Here is a 22,436-nt window from a genome sequence, read left to right as displayed (position 1 = left end):
CGAGGAGATGGCGGGGCGAGGGGGCCTGGCGAGGCGACATGGGGGAGCAAGGAGATGGCGGGGTGAGGGGGCCTGGAGAGGTGACATGGGGGAGCGAGGAGATGGCAGGGAGAGGGGGCCTGGCGAGGCGACATGGCAGGGTGAGGAGCTGGCGGGGCGAAGGGGCCTGGTGAGGTGACATGGCGGGGTGAGGAGATGGGGCATGGGGGCCTGGTGAGGTGACATGGCGGGGTGAGGAGATGGGGCATGGGGGCCTGGTGAGGTGACATGGCAGGGTGAGGAGATGGGGCATGGGGGCCTGGTGAGGTGACATGGCGGGGTGAGGCGCCATGGGGGAGCAAGGGGACCTGGTGAGGCGATGTGGCAGTGCGAGGAGATGGCGGGGTGAGGGTAGGCATCACCTGAAAAAGTCTTGTTTTTATATGGCAGCAGCTACCTTGGAGAAGCTCGCGTGGCCGCTGGGGCTGTCGCTGCAGCGGGACTAGACATACCCAAGTTAGCTGTAACTGAGCGAGGTCGAGTGCTGCTATCGGTAGGGGCAAGGCCGAGCTGTTCTGCTTGGGACTCTACGTACATATTTGGGGCAGCCAGGCCCATGTCACAACCTTTTTAATGTTGATGCCTGCCTGTGCTGCAGCCATTTCTGCTAGTTGTAGGGCAGACACAGCGTTGGATGTGATACTGCTGTGGAAATGAGGTAAAAGAAGTTCACGTTTCGGTGAAATCCACCTGTAGCTTGAGGTTCATTTTCTGTAGACACATCATGATAAAAGCAGCTCACGTCTTCTGTATAGGGAGATCTTGGTTTCATAGAGCTCTTTCAGGTCAGCTAATCCCACTTTTTGCTTTCAGGGAAGTCATTTTTATCAAGAAAAGCACATACTTCAGCTCTGGGGCGCATAGTGTTTTCCCCCGCACATGTAAGTCACCAAAGTGTTTTATCGTGGTAACTATCTCAGGCTGTATCAGGACTGAGCTGTCGAGGTCTCGGCTTGACTTTGAGATCCTTAAGGAGAGACCTCTTGCCTTCTCTCATGTTTCATTAAGTGTAGCTTAGCAGCTCCAGCGGTCCTGTTCCTGAAAGAGAGACCTCTGTGTGCTGCTGATATAATATAGAAAAACAGTTTGGCCAGTGTAATGAGATAGATGCACAGTATTGCAGAAGAGTAAATAAATTCATTGATGCAGTAGAGTGTAAGGCAGAGTTGATTAAACAGCTCTGCCTACATATCATTTAGATGTTTTAAAATTCAGTGATTCATTGGTTTCTGCAGAGAGTGGACTGCTTACATGGTGCTGGCCCTTTTCAGTTACATCTAGCTTGCTACTAGAAATTAAATTAGTATATACATGATAAATATTTCATTTATATTTTCCATCTATACAAATTATGGTAGCAATTAGAGAGGTATGCGACTGTGAATGGAAGGGGAAATTATCCGTACTGCAGGAAGTGGGAGTCAAATGAATACCAATGAGAGGGAGAGAGCTGCACAAAACAGTCTTTTCTTTAAGATGACAACACTATAGAGGGAGAAAAATATAATTAAGAAAATACAAGTCATTTAGATCAGCAAAATCTACAACGTGTGCTAAACCTCTCTAACTCAAGGATTTGTGTTTTACCAATTGTTCTGTGTTGTATTTTCCTTCTTAAGACAGCAACATTGCAGACAAGCTAGCAAGCACCCAGACTGAATAAGAACAGTATATGGAAGAATCCAAGAGGTAGGCTGACAATTTTCATGCTCCGAGTTATAAATGATCATGAAATAGGATAGGGAGAAACATTACCTTTTCTTTAAAATTCTAATCAAGATACAGAGAGAATGACACAGAATACGAAAGCATAACACAGATCCTCACAGTTTCCACTAAATACCTCTCTGGCAACTTGATACTTCATTATTTATCATTGTCCACTTTTTTATGGTAAGAGTTGACATTAGATTATTATTGACCTGGTTGGTATTTGAATTTATTCCCTAGAGGTTAAATACTTCACAGTTTCATGTTCTCAGTCCTTTTTAAAATTCGTAATTTTAGAGCATGGAAAATATATTGTTCTGTCAAGTTTATTTCTCTGACATTTATTCAGTGGAAAGTGTGATGCTAATATTAAAGGCATTTGATTTGAAGCCCAGGATACAGATAATTCTTCTCACTGGTCTTCCCTAAAACAGGTTGTTTTATCACTGCAGTTCCCCTGGTTGATGTCTAGGAATTTAATATGTTGAACAGCATAATTATTTGAACCCGTATTTGTTTTTAAAGGATTTGTGAGTGATAATAGATGGCCCAGTCCAGTTGTGTGAGAATGTATCTGGATTTCGTACTGCCAATATCCTGGAGTTGGTCCAATATAGAGCATAAATAGTATTGTGTGAAAAGCAGTGACAGGCTTTTACTGCAGCTCATCTCTTTATTATATGTTATATTAAATTTAAACACAATCGTTGAATGCCTCTGTGTGGGTAAATGCTTTCTGATGTCTCTTTCTATTGCAGTTGTAATATCCCTTTTAACCAAAGGGCAACATAAGAATTCATACTTGCTAGGTGTGTTTCTCAAATAATCGTAATCTCATTAATGTTGCTAGCAGAACTAATTGGGCTGTCACAACGAGGTGCAGTACCCAGCCGATGAATTATGGTGTGAGGCCAATGGAACTAAGCATATTCTGGTGATGGGTAAAGTTGATGCAACTCCTTAATGAGGTGTTCATAAAGCATCTTTCTATATGAAAATGCAGGCAGTTTGAGTGTTTTTTGAAACTTTCTACGTATGAAGGACAAATGCAAAAACTCTTTGGAAAATTTCAGAAGCAAGCTGTTGACAGTTCAAGGTACAATAGAGGTTTTCTCCTTTATCAGACAGACTTTGAAAGTACTGCCAAGTAGCATCTAGTGCCATAAATCATTGACGAGAATGGATAACTTGAAAATATTACGCAGGAAATGGTGTAGGACATGGGGCACCTAAAGAAGTTTTTGTTTAGGGCCTGCTGTATTTAAAATGGTGGTTTCTGTTTCCATTAATTCACATCTCTAATTAGGAAATGGATTGATCTTTTGCTTAACGTTGTTAGAGACTGGCTGGTGTCCATGGTAGATCAGAAGTGTGCATACAAATGAAATGCTAAAAGTGACCACTATTGTATAAGTTTAAATAAGCATAAATTAAAGGAAAGCTGTGGGCTGAGTTTCACAGACAGAAAAAATATACATCAGACCTGTATTTTTAGCAAAACATGACCTTTTCAGAGGATAAATACTACGTTTTTTAGGACTACATTTTGATAATAAAGAATTATTCGCACACAGAAAAACATCTTATTTATAGAGTCTTTGTCAGAATAGTTCGCCAGCTCAGGAGAATTTGGCACAAGCGTGTGCTACTTGGTCATTTAGTAAGTGTAAGGTGTAGACAAAAGGAAAGTGAGATGCCATGCTGAAAATGTCTAGTACTCTTGTTACAAATAAGTACATATAAAGAATCAATTCAGTACTATCGAAATAAGAGAGTGACTAACAGGTAGCTGTTGTTAATTGTGCTCTGGTTGGCTGTAGGAAACTGCACTTAGGTGCTTTTTCACTAAGCCTCAGGGCGAAGAAGGGAGGATTAAAAATCTGTTGTGAATAAACTATCTCTTACTGTCTTGCCCTTAGTCACGCTATCGCTTCTGCAGGTAAGTACACTTTTATCTATGTCAGACTTGGTAACTACCTGGGGGAGGAACATCCAATGAAGATCCAGGTTATGAATAGTGTGTTGTTTTGGAGTTTTTTATACCAAGCTTTTTGTGCAAGCGTGTTGCTTCTGTGATTTGCTACAAAGCGTTGTATTCCTGGGGAAAGGTGGTCCTTAGGATGAGACGTAAAACAGTAATTACCACTTGTCATTGCGATAGAGCCACAGCTGTGTTTCTGAGGTTTGGGATTGGTCTCAGTGCATAGGCTAGATTCCAGTTGACTTGATTGCACTCCAGCTTCCTAGTTTTGCTTTGCTCTTTGAATTGGATAAGTACACTTACTGTGTCCTAACTGTGTGCTGTTAAATAGCAATGTGTACCTTCCCATGTTTGGCCACATTTCAACGCAAACTGCAAACTGCGTGTATAGGTTGTAAAATGCTTTGTGAGTCCTTTCTCCTTACAACTGCAATGTAATTAAACAAACAGGAGATACAAAGCAGATCAAATAAGGGCATTAAGAATAGAGAGGAGACAGACCAGTCATACGACAGTAGTTTCTTGCGAAAGAGTGAAACTAGTAGTGGAGAGGCAGTTAGAGTTAGATCCCAGTTTTAGTTTCTCTGAGTACTTCACTTTGAATTGTCTGTTTGTTGATCCCAAATGTAAGATCGTGTGGGTTGGGACTGAATCTCTAAATCACGTCTTTCTTAATAGTCTGGATTGGTTTTGTCTGGATAGAGTCAGTGCTGCAGCTTGAGCATGAGAAATTTCTAATTCCCAATCCTCTTGCTTTCATTCATTACAGAGACACACAGAGTTGTTTTTTAACTTCATTCTAACGTCTTCATTCTCATATACCTGTATGCACAAGTTTATTTTATTTTTTCCCCATGCAGATGCCTTTAAGGAGACCCTTTAAATATTTGGTATTTCAGACCAGTGATTTAGCATTGTGCTTGTGAGCATTAATGCTTTCCCTTAGATGGACAGGTTGAAACTGTTTCTAAACATGACATTAATTCATCTGAAAGAAGTGAGCTCCGAACCTTCTATAGTAAATGCTTGAAATTTTCCTCATTTTCTTTTCTCCTTTTATTATTTTTGTTTGATGATGTCTCTGTAGACTATCTGGAAGAACTTGCAGTGTGTTGCTGTGAGGAGAGCTTTCTAAGGGAAAGGCAAATTCCTCATGCACTTTCCACAGATCAATGCTAGAGTTATTAATCAGTTTTCTTCAATAATAGGTTGACTTTTGGGGGAATCTTTCAGAATTTATTTCAAACTGATAGGTCATTTTGACACTTGAGAAAATGCCTTCTTTTAGAAATTGCAGCCTTTCATATTAACACTGTTTAACTGATCATGTATCCATCTGTGTGTAAAAACACAATATTTATTCATATAGCTTTTATAATGCTAATCATTGTGTTACTGAAGCATCTTACAGATGCTGTAAGTCACATCAGTAAGTTCTTTCTGTTTTCCTTCTTCTAACACTTTATTGATGGAATATTATTTCTACTGGAGAAGACAGAATGATTTTGTAGGGGGTTTTTTTCAGAAGACACTGTCTTTATAATCTCTTTTGAAGGTGGGCTTATTTCTGAGAAATCTCATGGTCCTGGAAGACAGAACATCAGTGTTGGTACTGAGCATTTCATTGCTGGTGAGGATTTGAGTGATTTCAGGTGATCGTAGTTATGGAGGAGGAGCTTCTCTCTTAATTTTCTGGGACTGTTTGACAACTCTGAAAATTGACACTAATCTTAAATTTGGCAACCAGTTTGTGCCATTTATCCGTGTGTATGTGTGAATGTGTGCATGTGGGTGTGCGTGTGTTAGTGGAGATGTTTGAGAACTTTGCTGTCCTAGACTAAAGTAGGCCTTCTCAATAAATATAGCCACTATAATCTTAAATAGTAATCATTATTGTATTGGTAAAGCTATTGTACTCTTAACAGTAGCTTACTTGAAACATGGCTGTCGTTTCCAACACCTGCAAGATAGCTAGTTGGAGGCAATCAGAGAAACCACTTGGTGCTTCCAGGTCCTTTTCTGTACGTTCCACTAGTTTTGTGTTGAATAAAGCTGTAGCTATTAAGTAAATTTATCATCCCCTCCAGTGCATATTGGTTATAAAGAAAACACAATTGCAAAAATCTTAACTCTGAAGTCCCATTAGCAGAAGAAATTTAATATATGTGAGGTTTTGATATTTTTTTAATCTCCAATCATCATAGGCTGGGAAGCGTTCATATTAAGCATATTAGCATGCATATGTCTAAAATGTCCTTAAAAAGCAATTAAGTGTACATATGGGAGCACATTTTGCACTGACTCATCATATAATTTCAAAGTACATTCGAAACATTAATTACTCTCAAAAGACGTGTAAAATAAGTATTAGTGCTGCCACATTGCAGGCAAGGAAACAAAGGCATGAGGAATAAATGACTCCTTGAAGGTCAGGCAGAATGACAGCCAAGATTCCTGGATTCTAATCATGCCACTTCTTGCTGTGACAAGGTGCGTCCTCTTACTCATCGTCTCTTTCATTATCGGCTTCCGATAATGAAAAGTTGTCTAATTGGGTATGTTATGTACGGTGAATCACCATACCATGGAATTCACAGGTATGTACAAGACCAGAACTTAGCAAGTCTTATGCTCTTTTCCCCAGTTTAATAAGCTCACTGATGGATATTTATGAGATAATTACGTGCCTTTTGCTTTGCTGAACCAGCCACAGGGGGAAGAGGTAGGCAGTAGGAAGGAAATATTGAGTTTGGCAGACAGGTTAAATGATGACGCGCACAGGGGATTTCCAGTGTCTGTCTGTGAAAAGGGATTTTCAGCATAACAAAAGAGTATCTCACAGATACTGTCAAATGCAGTTAATGTCTGGTTATGTCAATCAGAGATGTATCCTCTCTCTCTTTTAGAAGCTCAAGCACAAGCAGACCATAGCGCTCTCAATTTGATATCATACTGATCTTTGCTGTCAGAGTATGGGGGGGGGCGGGGGGGCTCTCTACTGAATAACGAAAAAGAAGAGATATTATCCCTGGGTTTGATGCAGTCATCTGAAGGCTCCAGGTCCATTTGAATTACGTTTGGATTAGGGCCTGATTCCTCTTGACTCTCTATATAGGCTTGAGCCAGATTTCCAGATCTATGTGTTCCGAGTCTTTCTCTAAGTGAGAGCTGCTAGCCCATTTCTAGCTCCCAGCTCCCAGAAGAGGCACCTGTGAACCTTCTTAACTACTGAGCTGCTTTCGTGCAGCTCGAATAACAAAAATATGCTAAGCCTGGAGGCATGGGTCAGCCTTGATATATACTCTTGAGTAAATCATTCTACTCTATGCCAGTAGACCAAGTCTTCAGCAGACAATGAACTTGATGATCTGGGTCTAATTAGATTCTTGATTTAATGGCAGTAATTTTACTTTGATGACAGTCATTGCCCCAGCTAGCTGGAATAATAGAATTGGTTTCCTTAAAGCCCCATTTACGATGTATCCTCTGTTGAATCTTAAACAACAAGCAGAAGCCTATAGTGGTTTCAAAATTATGGTATTTATATGGTTAAAAATGTCAGGATATCTTGCCTGAGATTGGTGACTGGGAATTGCCAGTATAAGAAAATGAACACTCATAAAGTTAAAATATATTTTGAATTGATTCCATTTCATTCTAAGATGATCTTCCTTTTCTTTCACTGCTGATTTAAACACCTGGAAGTTAAAGTCCTCATAAAATTAAAAACAGGCAAACAAAATCTTTAAGGAAATTAAACAGCGTGGGATGGGATGTGTTTAATTACACCAGTATAAAACCAGAATGACTCCACAGAAGATAATTAAAAGCAACTGAAACAAATGGACTGATCTTCTGAATAACCTAATGGGCAAAGTGTCAATTAAAGCATCATTCTACTTCAGTTACTCAAGTCCATACGCTTTCAAAAATTGTACTTAAGCTAGAAAACTACAAGAACTTGAAGCCTGAGTTATTTTCCTGTGAAACTTATAAAGGATTTAGCTCTCTACAGTTGGGTTGGAATTGGATTAGGTATCTTTATACTGCAGTGCATTTTGAATTATAGACTTGAGAGCATGGCAATCTTTGCTTGAAAATCCCATCCTGCCAACAGATGAATCTCCTGCGTCATTGTAACCCACTGTTCATTATCAAAATGCTCATGAAGGGACAGAGTGGGGCTACCTGGCAGGTCCCAGATGCAGGTTAGGTATATGGAAAGGAATTTAGGGTGTATCAAGTCTGAACTTGATGTTGAAAGACGTGCTGAACTTGATTTGGTGGAAGGCAATTTTTTGTCCCACTGCGACTTGTACAATCAGCAGATGGATTCATCTGGGGAAAGTTATCTGCCCACAAGAACTGAGGGTTTTGGGTGGTCCATCAGCTCCTTGACAGGTTTTATTCCCTTCTTTAAGAATGTATCTGCACCCTTCCTTCCTTTGTCCTGAATTAAGTGGAATTTCCCACTATTGTTTCTTGCATCTACTTACCTTTATAAATTCTTCAATATAAGGAACGCGTCTTGCTATGAGCCCCTGAACTTGCAAATTCTTCGTTCATTGAAAACCTGCTGACTCCTGTGACAGCACAGCAGAAGAAGCAGTGTACTTTTACAGTCGTCTGAGTTATGAATAATAATATAGTCTCTGATCTGCTGAATACTTATTTATGTATCAAACTGTATGCATGTGTGTAGTCCTTTGGAAAATGTTTATGGAATTAGGGCCACATTCATCCAATATTGTCTTGTGTGTGCTTATCATTAAATATTGAAAGCAAAATAATTGTAAGGAGTGGATGGAAGATACATTTTTGAATGGAAGTTACAAGCAAAATATGTCAAGTGGAAAAAGCATTATGTGGAAAGCTGCTGTTTTTAATTTACAAATTAGGTCTAAAGAAATATTTCTATTCTATTGGTATTTTGTACTCAATGTTCTGAAAAATACATAAGTTCTGAGTATCACAGAATCGCTGAGGTTGGAAGGGACCTCTGGAGATCATCTAGTCCAACCCCCCTGCTCAAGCAGGGTCACCTAGAGCACATTGCACAGGATCGCATCCAGGCGGGTTTTGAATATCTCCAGAGAAGGAGACTCCACAACCTCTCCAGGCAACCTGTTCCAGTGCTCTGTCACCCTCACAGTGAAAAAGTTTTTCCTCATGTTCAGATGGAAGTGTCTGTGTTTCAGTTTGTGCCCGTTGCCTCGTGTCCTGTCACTGGGCAGCACTGAAAAGAGTCTGGTCCCATCCTCTTGACACCCTCCCTTCAGATACTTGTACACATTGATAAGATCTCCTCTCAGCCTTCTCTTCTCCAGGCTAAACAGGCCCAGCTCTCTCAGTCTTTCCTCATAAGAGAGATGCTCCAGTCCCCTAATCATCTTTGTAGCCCTTCGCTGGACTTGCTCCAGCAGTGCCACATCCCTCTTGTACTGGGGAGCCCAGAACTGGACGCAGTATGTTTAGATCATGTACACACATGTGCATACATGACTTGTATGAATGGCAATGAAGAGATTTTCGGTTTGCAATGCTCCAATGCAACCAATTAAAGTGTCCCTAACAATATATTACACTGAAGTGCAAATCAGAAAAACAACCAGAAGAAATCATAGTCAGGACAGAGACTAAGATATTAAAACCATAATTCAGCTACCAAGTTGATAGAGTAAGATGAGACAGTGAAGCTGTGGCACCATTAGCATGTAAGAGAAGCTGTTACGTGTGTTTAAATGTGGTCTGCTTGAGTAAAATTGCTTGTCCTTACACCAGTGTCTTCTTATCATTTTGGTCCTTTGCAGCATCAAGGAACATTAAACACCAGAGCAGGCTTGTGTTTAAAAACAAAAACCCTCTGCGTAAGGTGACCTTGATCTAGGCTGATATAATCCCAGGAGCTATAGGGGCTTTTTTTTAAAAAAATAGAGAACTGTGATGTTATTTAAACTTTATTCTTTTCCCTTCCCAAGCAAACGTTAACAAAATTATTTTAGCTGGCTGGTGTGATGCCCCAGCTGAAGAAGCTGAACTGTATATCACTGGCTCCTTTCCTGGCAGGCATCCAGGCATGTCTCTGCATTTGTTTGTCTGAGGTCCTGATCTAGTCGGTGGAGCTCACTGAAGGACAGGACTAAGCTGGTTTCCGCCTGGACTGCTTTGGTGTTTATGTTTAGCTTTGCATAAGTCCAAATCTTCTTGCCAGATCCTTGGTGAAATTTTAGTCACCTCCTACAAATCGCTTCTGTTACTAGACTGTTTTAAAGAAATTCTTATATTACAAATTAGAATTGTAAGGACTGAAGGACGCCTGTCTCTGTTCTGGCTTTCTATAGTGGCTATTACTACTACGGACCAGTGAAGCACAACTGTTGATTCTAGACCCTTTCCGTTTTGATTGCTAGTTCGACTCTTACCCATAACTGCATCAATTTAAAATCATTATAATGCAATAGTGATTCAGTTATAGACGTTAAACAAGTTAGAAGAGTGAATGTATTACCTATTAGACAGATGTCTGTGATTAATTCAAGCTGTGAATTAGGAAAACGTATTCAGGTGACTGTGGAAGGGCGGTCACTGTCGGTCTGATAACTACAGGGAGAGACAGCTCATCTCTGGAATTTTCTTAGAAGAACAAACTCATCTTACAAGCATCCTACAGAGTCTGCTCTACAGAGACAGCCCTTAACTGGCTTCCTGCTGGGGAATTTCTGCAGGGGAACCAAAGTCTGACAGAGCTGTTTTGCCCCGTGAAGGCCATAGATAACAGTGGGGTTAAAGTACCCTGGCAGAAGACTGAAGGTAGTGAGGGCTGGCACAAATACTGCCCGCTCAATACTTGTTCTGATGACAGATGCAGAATTTCCTGGCTGTCTCCAGTGATGCCAACAATTTCCAGCACTAACTCAACCTAACCTTTTTGTTTTAAAATAAATATTTTTTTCAAAGTTACTGTGAGTGTTTTCTACTTGGTATACAGATGGGAATAATTCAAGACCTTAAGATCTTCATTTATTTTCAGTACCTGGATCTTTGCTCAAAAATGACTTGAAAGTTTGAATAGGGAGCCTTTCTTCTTGTTGCATTTATAGCTGTTACCTATGAGTGCAGTGTCCATATAAGCTGTGCTGTGTTCGCCTGCTTTCCCTGCTGATAGGCTGGCTTGGACAGATATTTATGGGGGCGCAGCTGCCGTTTCTGGCAATTATGATCTTCGCAGCCATCTCTAAAACACATTCCCTCTAATGCGAGCCTGTGAGACCTGAATCGCTCCCAGGCCTCTTACCCCAGTTGCAATAACGCAGTCTAAGCGTAACCACTACACAACCATAAGGAAACACATTTTAGTGCCTTTTAGTTACAGAGGAAAAAGACATTGAAAGAGTTGCTGCACACAGCAAATTAAGTGTTGCTCCTGGGCAGCTGTTCCAATGACTTTGGGTGCTTGTTTATTATTCAGTTTGCATAGTGTTAAAACACTCAAAGATGATCTATAACACTTCCCTGAACAGTGATCAACATTACGCAGTCCCTGATAGAAAGGAGAGGGACAGAACGTTTTGTGGACTGCGATCTGTGCATTTTAGCTTATATCCCAACTAGTGAGACACAGATGCTGAAAAGAGCAATTTATATTGAATTCTCCTGTTCAGAAAGCAGGACTTCTTTATATATGAACAGTAGTAATTTTGTTGTTAGAAGCAGAAGATCCTAATATCTGTCCTTGGAGTGGTAATTTCCTATTCGTTTGCCTCTGATTTCACCTGTGATTTTAAGCATCTGGCTGGATAATGGAGAAAATTAGCAAACAGCTGATTCGATGGCTGTCGTGGAAGAATAGTGAATTGTTTTGTTGATTGTAAATTTTTAGTTGTATTATTTGTGAAGACAATTCAACTATCATTTGATCATTTTTATTGTAATGTTTCCATAGATGGTTATCTTATATCACACTTTTTTTCTTGGACGTCTGTGTCTTCAGAGGCATGTGTGGACGTTAAGAAGGCTGTAGCATATGGGCCTCCATTACTTGCTTAAGGGACCCTGCAGCATGCCCTAGCCAAATGGTTTAGAAGATAAAATATTAAGGCATGGTTTGGTGTCCATTAGATGGGTGATGCCAAAACTAACATTAGTATAAATTAGATATGAAGCGATAGGTGTTGGCTATACTCAGGCAATCCAGAGTTAAGCACAGAGCAGATGCTTGGAAGTACTAATTCAGGGTTCAGTGTTAAGCTTCAAGCTTAAGATTCAAGGAACGTGTCCTGTAGGAGAGAGCATGTGGGAAATTTTGCAAAAGTAGAGGAGGGGATATTACCTCCATAACTTAGAAAGCACCTGTTTCCTCCATACATTGTGCAATATGAGCTCCCATCAGGGTGGAAAATTACTGTTCATGAACAAAACTTAAGGATCACTATCCAGTCTAGTATTTGGGGATCTGAGAGCATCTTCCAAGGTTGTGGTGACCATGCAACTCTCTTGCAGCTTCTCAGGAACTGGGCTGAAGTTTTCAGCACCTTCACATTTTACCTGTATAGCAGGCAGAGGCAGGTAATTTTAATGAAGTCACATAATTCAAAGCCTTGCTTAGTTGCAAATAGAGTTCCTCAGGCTCTGCCTTGGGTTCCCTTGCTTCCGCTTTGTTAAATTATCTGTCAGCTTGGAATAAATTTCCATGTTTATGCTGGCCAATCTCAGATAAGTTTTTTGCCCGTTTAGTGATGTTTCTCAGCTCTTAGCAGAGTCATCTCTTTTCACAGCAGTGAATAGAAGCCACAGCAATGTTTCTGCTTGTTAAGATATTGCAGATATTTTAGGCCTAAACTTTAGGTTCTGTAGAGCAGAAAAAGGAGATGGGAAAGTTGTTGTAACCAAAATGTGTGTAGATCATTATTTTGGACTGTATTACTAATCTGTTGAAATAATTTGCCATTCCCTTTTACTACTAGTCTGCATTGAAGATAAGATAGCACTAATAATTTAAGAAGATGAGTATCAGAGACATGCCTATAATAAATAAAAGAATAACAAAAATTGGAAAATAAAACAGTCAGGAGATATTCTCGTTTTAGTGTTTCACTGAAGTGAAAATGCCAAACATCCGCAGTAAAAAGCAAAGTAAATGTTATAACTTATGTGGACTCAGTCCTATCAGGTGTTCTGGGAACCTGCTCATTGTTTTAAAATAAATTAATTATGATGATACTCCTTTAAATACTGGCAACACAATCCCCCATCAGATAAGAGAAGCTTTATTTGAGAGATAAAGGTGCTTTTCTCACATGACTGCAGACAAGGATAGGTTATCTGTGTATGGTCTTTAGCTGCTGAGATTGCTAACAGTCACTTAATTATAAGGATGGAGGTTGTTGAGATAGTTGTGGGTAGTGAATTTCAAATTTAAATGCAAACTTCCTCAAAGTCCAGAGCTGTCCAGTTCCAGGGTCATCCTCGATGCCTCCTAAGGCCCTGGATTGTCTTCTGCTTGGTCTCTGGCTATTCCTAATAACTTCTCTAGAGTCTCTATACAGTGCCTACTCTTCTAAGCATTTGTCATTACACTGAAATAAAAGAACCTAATAGTATTCTTTACTGATATGATCCACATCAAAGAAACCCAAGAAACTTTTTCGTTCAGCTGCCCTTCTTGTGGACCGTTTCAGCCAAAAACCCAAGGAGTAGCAGGGCTTGGTACACAACTTTTGCTCATTCATCTGTGGTTGTCCCTCAGTTCACGGTGGAGAAGTAGAGCTGTGTGAGGGAACTTATGGAGCTGCAGCTCATGCTGGTGGAGAACAGGCTTCAACTCCCAAATAGATTTATCAGCTCCAGATTCACACCGTATAAATAAATGATTATGGAACCATAAATAAAAATGGTTCAAAACCTGTCATGTTTTTAAATAACATTGTGAGGTGTCACTGATTTGTTTGGCTTTTGAGGTGAATTTTCCTCACTTGTACAGTGCAATGGGATGAATTTGCTTATTAAAAGCTTATTAAAAATACAAAGGCCTTTCTGACTGCTGCACTCTGAGGCATTCAAAGTTAGAAAGCAGCTGCTATTTGCTGTCTTTCTCTTATACTTCACAGTTTTGTCCTTCCAGAGGACAGCTGACAGCTGTTATCAGTATCATGGATCAGTATCGTCACCTTCTGGTTGCTCAATAATCTCCGAGTTACACAGCCTGGAAAATCCATATTACATGATCATGATGCAGAAAACTTTATTCCCACCATAGAAACTGTGGTGCAAAAGAACAAGTGAATAAAAAACTTACTATACACTAAAAAGCCTACAAGAGTGTTAGTGTAGAACCTCTAACTTCTTAGTGGTTTTAGGCTGGATAGATTTGGGGTTGTAACATGTGCTGAAATTTACCAAGGAGATTCCAGAATAGTTGCAATTTCGACTGTAATATTTGTATTTCCCGATGATCTAATTTAGAAGCAGTTGTTCCATTCTTTTTCAAAATACTGTACTTGTTACATTTAGTAATCACTACAGTTAAAGAAGCGATTCTCCTCATGTGTTCCTCTAAAAAAAGAAAACACTAGTAAGTCAGGAGCACTGTGGTCTTCTCAGAAAATATTTGCTGATAATTTTATAAAAAATACGAATGACCAGCTATATCTATCCCTTGCTCTTTAGCTGAGACGGTACTTAGCATGTTATCAGAGGACTGCAGTCCTGCTGATATATAGTGCAAGGGAGCGTGTCAGACTCCACTTCTGTGCTCCCCACTACAAGAAAGACATAGACAAGCTGGACCGAGTCCAGCAAAGGGCTGCTAAAATGATTAAGGGATTGGAGCATCTGTCATGTGAGGAGAGGAGAGAGAGCTGGGACTGTTTAGCCTTGAGAAGAGCAGGCTCAGGGGGATCATTATCAATGTGTATAAATAGCTGGTGGGAGGCAGTAAAGAAGACAAAGCCAGACTCTTCTCGGTGGTATCCAGCACAAGAGGCAGTGGGCACACATCTAAATACAGGAAATTCCACTTAAACATAAGAAAAGACTTTTTTACAGTGAGGTTGGTCAAACACTGGAACCTGTTGCCCAGAGAGGTTGTGGAGTCTCCGTCCTTGGAGATATTCAGCACTCAACTGGATATGGCTCTGAGCAACCTGCTGTAGCTGAGAGCAGGGGGGGTTGGACGAGATGATCTCCAGAGGTCTCTTCTAGCCTAAATGATGCTGTGATTCTGTGAAGTGGAAGGTCAAAGACATTACTCAGTGAATAGGATGACAAAAAACATTTTCTAACCAAACTTGGCCTGCGGTGCTAAAGAGCAATCAGACTTTGAAACGTGGTGGGTTCTGTGGAGCGTGAATACCTTGATCCTGCGTTCCAGCAATGCCTGCTGAGCAGGAGCTTGGAATAAGGAATAAAGCCCATGTTTAATCAACAGAATCATCTGGTTCACTGGAACAAAAGAGAATACAGCTTTCCTAAATATTTTCATGAGAGACCTAGAAATGGCTTGCTTAAAAATGTCACACACACACAAACACACAGAGAGCATGGTCTGAGGGCTCTTGCTTACACCTGAATATTTGCAGACTCCCACATCTGTGGCAATTTGCACCTATGTATCTGTGGGCAAAATAGTGATCTAGGAGAACAAAAATTTTAAAAAAGAGTATCTGGGACATCATGGTCTCAGTAACACCAACAGGTGGATTCCAGTTGCTGGAGTGAAATAGCCTCGTGAGAACTGTCATTACAGTATCCCATCAGTGAGTTTGCCCAGTAACTCCCCCAAACAAAATGCAAATATTCGACATGGGTATCCTTATTTCTTGTATCTGCCCTCCTGTGTAGACCAGAGCCTAGTACGGCTGAGTCACCGAGGCCATTGCTAGTCACCCTGAACACGTCGGAGTGGCTGTTTTGGCCTTCTCTTGACAAGCCGAAGAACACACTAATCAGCTGCAAGTGCTCCTTGCTGAGGATACCAATTCAGTGATTGTTCAGATTATTCGGCCTGTGTATTTTTACTTAGGAAGTTCAAGATGCTGACTCCTTTCAAAAGGAGGTGTTGTCTCCTTCCCAAGTCACTAGTGTTTCTGGTGTGCCAAAATTTGGGTGTATATTGACTGTTGAGTCACTGAAGGTGAAGAGGAGGCTGAACTCCCTCGAGTGCTTTCACCTTTCGCTTTTTTGCTGTCATTCAGGGTATTTGTTTCCCTGCTCTGTGCACATTAATAAATGCTCTGCCTGCTTGCTTGCTGTGCAATTGAGACTCAAGTTGCCAAAGAATTATGGAGAGAAAGAACATACATAGATTACAGGTGTCTTGAGGGCCATAGGACTCAACTGTAGCGTCTGTACTCATCATCTGGGACGTAATGTTCTGTCCTAGTGGTGAAAAAGTCATTTAAAAGTTATCGACTGTCTCTCTTGGCTTTTCTGATCCGATGACAAAGCAGTGCTGTGGCCGACCTGTAGAATCTGATATTTTTAACGGAAGTCATGGTAATTTTCCACGGCCAGCATTTTTAACAAGTGGTTCTTACAACCATTTCTGATTTTTAATATGATAAGTCTTGTGTAACAGGCATGGCTTGATGCAAAGGGCATGTGGGAGGGACTAGGAAATCTCTTCGTATTCCCACTGAAAATTGCATTTTGCTTTCCTCTATCCGCAGCCAAGAACAGAGCCGATGTCGCCTGGTACATAAAATTCTCCTGGACTGGACTGTAGTCATGAACACTCTGCAGAGGGTTACGTTAATAAAGTGCTCGATCTTTCTCGTTTGGAATGAGACGAAGGGCTGGAAATTTGGGGATGTCTGCACTACAGCCCAGAGGTGTGATCTCATGTAAATATACCCAATAGAGCTTTAAACTAACCCTTTGGGATACTAATTGCAAAATAGGTGCAGGAACAAAGGAGTCATTTCAGGCTGTAGCAGACCACATGGGCCAGTCTCAGGGACAGGCCAAAGCAACTGACTTGGGTCGCAGGGCAGGTGGGGGCTTAAGTAGGTTAATGTGCAAGTGCTTGAGCAGCAACACATCCAAAGTGACCTGATTTACAGAGCCATGGATTGTAGTGGAGAGATTAAGCGAATTTTCTCGCATGAAGAAAAGAACCAGTAACGAAAGATGTTTTAGGCTCCTCATCCTGCCTTCTGCTGATAGGACATCCTCCAACTCTTTTAGTACCTGTCTGTGTACATGGAAATTGCACGTTTTAGGGTGTTCGAAAGCCAAAATCAATTCTGATCTTATCTTTTCAGCATGCTAAAGTAAAACCCCACATACGAACAACCCTTATTTTGTCATACCCAAATTTTAATGCTGTGGCTTGAATCCATCTATACTTATTATGTACAACATATTAATAATATTTAATTGTAAATGTCCCTTTTATTGTTGATACATTCCTAGGATGAGGGAAATAAGGGACATTGGCATGTGCTTCAGAAGTCCTAGGAGTACTGCTACCCAGCCAAGAGCATTAAAGTTTGTTACATGAAAAAGCTACTGTTGTCCCTCCTCTCCACGCTTCATCGCTGCCTGTCTGTAGATAAATGTTCGAAAGAGTTGGTGGGTAATTGTGCTCAATCTAGTATGCATTTAAGGCTTAAATTGCTTCTTTTAGGCTGAGCCTCCTCGTTCTGTACTTCAGAGTCACTGAAAAACAAAAGAAAACTGAAAATGTAAAATTTAGTCTTTGAAAAGGTGCTTCGCAGTCCCAGTTAACTATCTTATTGTCTGAGCCTTCTTTATCCTTGGCAAATTGCAGAAGAAGAAATGATAGAGTTAATGGGTGTACTTTATCAAAAAACAGAAAACAAAAGATAAGGCATGAAGCTGGCCCACTGACCTACGTGTACTGCAACTTCAGCATCCAGCAGGAAAAAAAAAGGAGGGGGAAGTGGTCAGGAGAAAGGTTAAATTGCCAGATGCCTGGGGTGAAGTAACACACCTGACATTAAACCATTTAAGTTCAGGCCAAGCCACGTTACCTCACCTTCGGGTCAGTGTGCACAGGCGGTCACTCCAGCCCAGCTGCGAGGTGGTGACTTGCTGAATTTCTGTAACCTGATGGTGTTGCTGAACCTGCTGTAGTCTGGGCTGAGCCTCTCACTGTCGGTGGTCAGATGTCACCTACAACGATCTGGGTGCTGAGGCGCAGCCGCTCTGTCATCCACTCTGAATCAAACGTCGCCCTAAACCACTAAGTCACCTTCTTCTGACTGAAGTTGCCACCGGCAACGGTAACTTCTACAAAGTGATTGTAATGAATGATATTTGCTGTTGTTCTTCCAAAGAAACTTCTCCACAAAAGAAATCAAAGCACAAGCAACGCTGTTAGCCATTTGAATCTGAGTCTGCTTCTATATTTTTACGGGCGTTTTGTAACACCGGTGAGGGCCTGGACGTTCTGTTCAGCCACCTGAAAGCTTTCTGCAAGATGAGCTTCAACGTTTGGTTTCTCTCTCTGATTCATTAAAGAAGAAAACCTGCCCTCACTCAGATGGCTGATGCCGTTTGGATGAGGAGAGTATACAGGCATCAGACACACCAGAGCGGTGTCATCATGATGACATGGGAACTGTGTTAGTATTAGAGGTTATTTTTAATTATTTAGCTGTACCACAGAAGAATGTGAGGGAATTTATTGTATTAATTGCGCTTGCCACAATGAAGGATTTCTAAGCTCATTGTGATAAACCCGAAGCATTTTTTTTTATAATGCACTGGACCTACATTATCATTCCTGCATTTAGAAGGAGAAGAATCCACAGCCAGCTTCTTTTTCATTGCTAAATAATTTAAACATACCCTATTCAGGCATTAAAGAGATACAGAGAAAGTTGTTGTTCACTGTGGTTAGGTTTTACAGCATGTTGTTGCTTTCTTTGGTTGAGATTTTTCATCCTGATGACATAAGCTTCATTTTTAAGCAAAATTTCTCTCTAAATCAAACATATCCCCTTAGGAAATTTCAGCTCCTTGGCTGGTTGATAATGTGATTGCAGATGTTTGCTTTTGGTTTCTTTTGGTTTTTTTTGAACAGGTTACTAAGGTGGCTGAATGTGATGTTGTGATTTAGCAGTTGTTATTAAGACTCATGTTCTTGCAGATCTGGGATGGGAATTTCAGTTTAATCACTGCAAGTTAGAGTTATGAGGTTCAGATAAAATAAAAACTATTTACAATTATGTGGCTGGAGCCTCTTGAGAGATCTAAAATTCACCTCACTCAAACTTATTGGGTGAACATGCTTTACAGTTCTTAACTTGCCTTGCAGGATCCTTCTTTAAAGGGAAATCAGATGCTGTAACAGTGCTCTGCCGGCTCCAAGGGAGTTGATGATTTGGTTCAAAGCCACCCATGTTTTCAGACGCTGTCCTTGAGTTTTTCAACTGCAAACTCAGGGGAGAGCAAGGGCTACACTTGGTGTTGTATATTGGCCTTATGCAGAACACTTGCTTATTGGGGAACCTTTCCAGCCCCTGCTCCCCAGTGCAAGTTTCAGGAATAATTTCATCTTCGGGATGGAAATCCTCCAGAGAAGCTCCCTCATTTGCTTCCTCACCCGTAGGACTTAATGGTTGCAGCAGGACTTCCATTACATTGAGTTTGCAAGATCAGGTACTGTCTTTCTTGGCCTTGCCACTGTGCTGCGAGTGCCGTGCTAACAGTTGTTCCTGCAGTGGCTGCACATATTCACATGCTGTCATGGATAGAGCCAGGAAATACAGAGCTGCCCAATATCATGACTATGAAAAGACTTTCAGTAGCTTTCATAGAAGGATTGTTAAGGATTTTACTTAAAAATATTAACAAGTTGAACTGCCTAACGTTACTCATGAGTGAGGTGGATGGTATTGTGCCCATTTTCCTGCATGGGGAGTGGATACAGAAAAAAATAGCTTGTCCATAGTCACCTATAGAAAGACAGCGGTAGACAGAAGCAGAAACTGAATTGTCAAACTTCTGTTTTGGCATTTTGCTACTGTTGCGCTATGCAAATAAAAAATGCGACAATTAGGGACGACTGGGGGGAGATCAGTCAAATTAGATCGCCAGAAAAGTGAGTTTATTTCGCGCGCTGTTTGCACAGCAGCAGTTCATTACTTGATGATGAAGAGCTGGTATGCAAGTAGCAGTGCGTACACACGCAAGGCTGTGTGACCTGCGGGCTCCCATAGCTGCAGGAGTCCACGCTTCCCTTCCTCTTCGGAGCTGTCCCCACGCAGCAGTTCATTCTGCTAACAGAAGGGCTTGCCACTGTTGTGGCAATGCTTTTTTCCGTGGAAGTGGTGGTAGATGTCTCCTATTCGCATTTCTGTTTGCTGTCATGTGTCTGAGAGGGTCGTTTGTTTTTGTCTCTTTCCTGTTTCGAATCTGGAAGGATATTCTACGTGGTAAACTGGATGTAAAGTTACAACACCTGAGCAGAATTATAAATGTTTAAAAAGCACTCGGAGAATAACAGCCCCCACATCACTCCTCTAGAGATCAAGAGAGCAAAGAATTTAAGCAATGCCCTTGGAAGAAAATTCAAGGCCATTTTCTTTGCGTAACAACACCAAAAATTAAGACCCCTCTCTGCTGACCAATGGAAAAAGAGATAGACCTATAACTACATTTCTTATGTTTGGGAAGTAGCAACGAGCACCATATTTTATTCAGATGGGGAGCTCTGTAATTCTATTAGTATTGTAGATGAACTCCGGAGCTTTTATAAATTTGAATTCCTGTATGCACACACTTGCACGTAAATGCTAAAATATCTTCTGTTTTCAACACCAGAGAACTAACCTCTGGTAAGCAAAGCACTAGGGAACAGAGGCACCACTTAGAATAGATTAAATTCTAGCCACAAAGAAACATCATTTGGATTTTTCTTGCAGGAGAGACTACGCTCTGTTTCTTCAAACCCCAGAGTATGAATAAAACTTATATTATTGAGGCAAATAGCTTAGGGAGTTTCAAATAAGGATTAGACAATTATGTGAATAAGAATAGGTAGGATAAAAAGAGAAAGGCCATCAAGCTGCCTGCATCTGCTTATAAATTCATCACCAGTATACAAGGAAGGTAAAAATCCCATAACCATTGCCGTCAGGGAGAAGCCCTCTGCAGAAGCAGAGCTATCGCTTGCAGCAGTGCCTTTGGATGTATTTCTAGGTTGCTAACTCGAGACGTTTTAAAGAGACCCTGTTTTTCAGGAGGTGGTCATTTTGCTCTTTCTGACACTTTAATATGTCCTTTAATATGTTGAAAGATGAGGTCTCAAATAGCTAAGTGCTTTTGAATACCTTTTCCTGCTTTCTATGAAACCAGAAGTATACTGCCTATCATCTGGGACTGCTCTCAGCTCAAAATAGATCCTTCTTACTCTTTAAGTTTTGAGTTTTGCCATATATATATATAAGGTAATTACTTCCCAGCACCAGAGGCAAAGGAACTTGGACCCATTCTCAGCACTGCACAAGCGTTACATGTGCTACACAATCTGGAGGAAGAGTTTTATCTTTAGGCTTATCTTTAGGCTTACCCCAGGTGCCTAATTTAGTGAAGTATCTGACTAATATTCTGAGGTAGGCAAAGGGTATGCAGATCTCTGAGGGCTATTCACAGTAAGAGATTTGGATGTCTTAAATCATGTTTTAGGGGTTTCTTTTTCTTTGCGCTGACGCTAAAGAGAACCCAGGGAGAGCAGATGTCTAACTGAAGCCATAGTTCAGCAACGCAAGGACCTTCTTGGCTGTACCTGCTTTAACTGTTGCCACTCTCTCGTGCCTAACTGCTTTTCCCCATCTCTGCTCTACCTCCTGGTTATGCCAACACAGCCCTTTTGGGGACCATGCTGGGACATGTCCCAGTGACTTTTTAGGATATTACCCAAATGTGCCTGGCATCACACGGTTCTGTTTTCCTCTTCGAAGTGGTGATTTGCATTGAAACAAATGTGTAGCTTCCTGAGCGCTTCACAGATGTCAGTAGTGTGTCCACTGAGGCTAGTCCGATCCTTATAGTGCAAAAATAGTCTCCTCATTCCTAAAATGGGGATACTTTCCAAATAAACAAGGGACTTGTTTCCATTAGGAAATGTCATTATAGGCTCCGTGACACAAAGATGAACAATTTTGATGCTTTCCGGCAGAAAGAAGTAATGCACGTACACACTCTGGTGAGGATGACGTTCCCTCTGTGTTTTGAGAAATGACAGTTACTGAGAGGATAAGCCCAGAAGAATGGCTCTAGATATATCTTTATCTAAATTATCAACAATGAATTTCTCTCTCACTCTTTCTCTCATTTCATAGACCATTGACCAGTATTCCCATGCAACCATCTTTTAATATAAAAGATAGATATTCTCCTAGGCAAGGGAAAAATAAATGAAAAGATGATTTGCTTGGACAGATCATCTGGAGCAGGGAGATCAGTTGGGCTTGTTTATTCAGCAAAAGAAGCAGGGGAACCAATGAAGAAAAATGACTTCTCTCCCAGGAGATGTATCACACCCTCTTTGGCAAAATGCTTTCTGTACATGTGGGACCTCTGCTTATGCTTTTTGCGGTTGTGATACTGAAATAAATGTGTTTCCTTTATATTAGCCAGCTCTGTCATAATCATTTTCCTGTACAACTTCAGTTTATATTAGGATTGCCGGATGGGCATATTTGCACCTGAATTCTTCTGTGATTGGAACTGAGTAATC

At 40.9% G+C, this 22,436-nt stretch overlaps 1 long non-coding RNA gene across 1 annotated transcript; it reads left to right on the top strand.

Annotated features, from left to right (window-relative positions):
- The first annotated feature begins 607 nt into the window (after positions 1–607).
- Positions 608–16,626, top strand: LOC136993272 (uncharacterized). Its single transcript, XR_010885522.1, has 4 exons — positions 608–697; positions 853–920; positions 1,659–1,728; positions 16,396–16,626. It is a non-coding gene; the product is annotated as an uncharacterized lncRNA (long non-coding RNA).
- Positions 16,627–22,436: the final 5,810 nt, after the last annotated feature.

This window comes from Apteryx mantelli, chromosome 13, assembly GCF_036417845.1.
Source record: "Apteryx mantelli isolate bAptMan1 chromosome 13, bAptMan1.hap1, whole genome shotgun sequence".
NCBI classification, from domain to species: domain Eukaryota; kingdom Metazoa; phylum Chordata; class Aves; order Apterygiformes; family Apterygidae; genus Apteryx; species Apteryx mantelli.
Note: the sequence above shows the minus strand (reverse complement) of the source record. Positions and strands in the feature narration are given on the sequence as shown.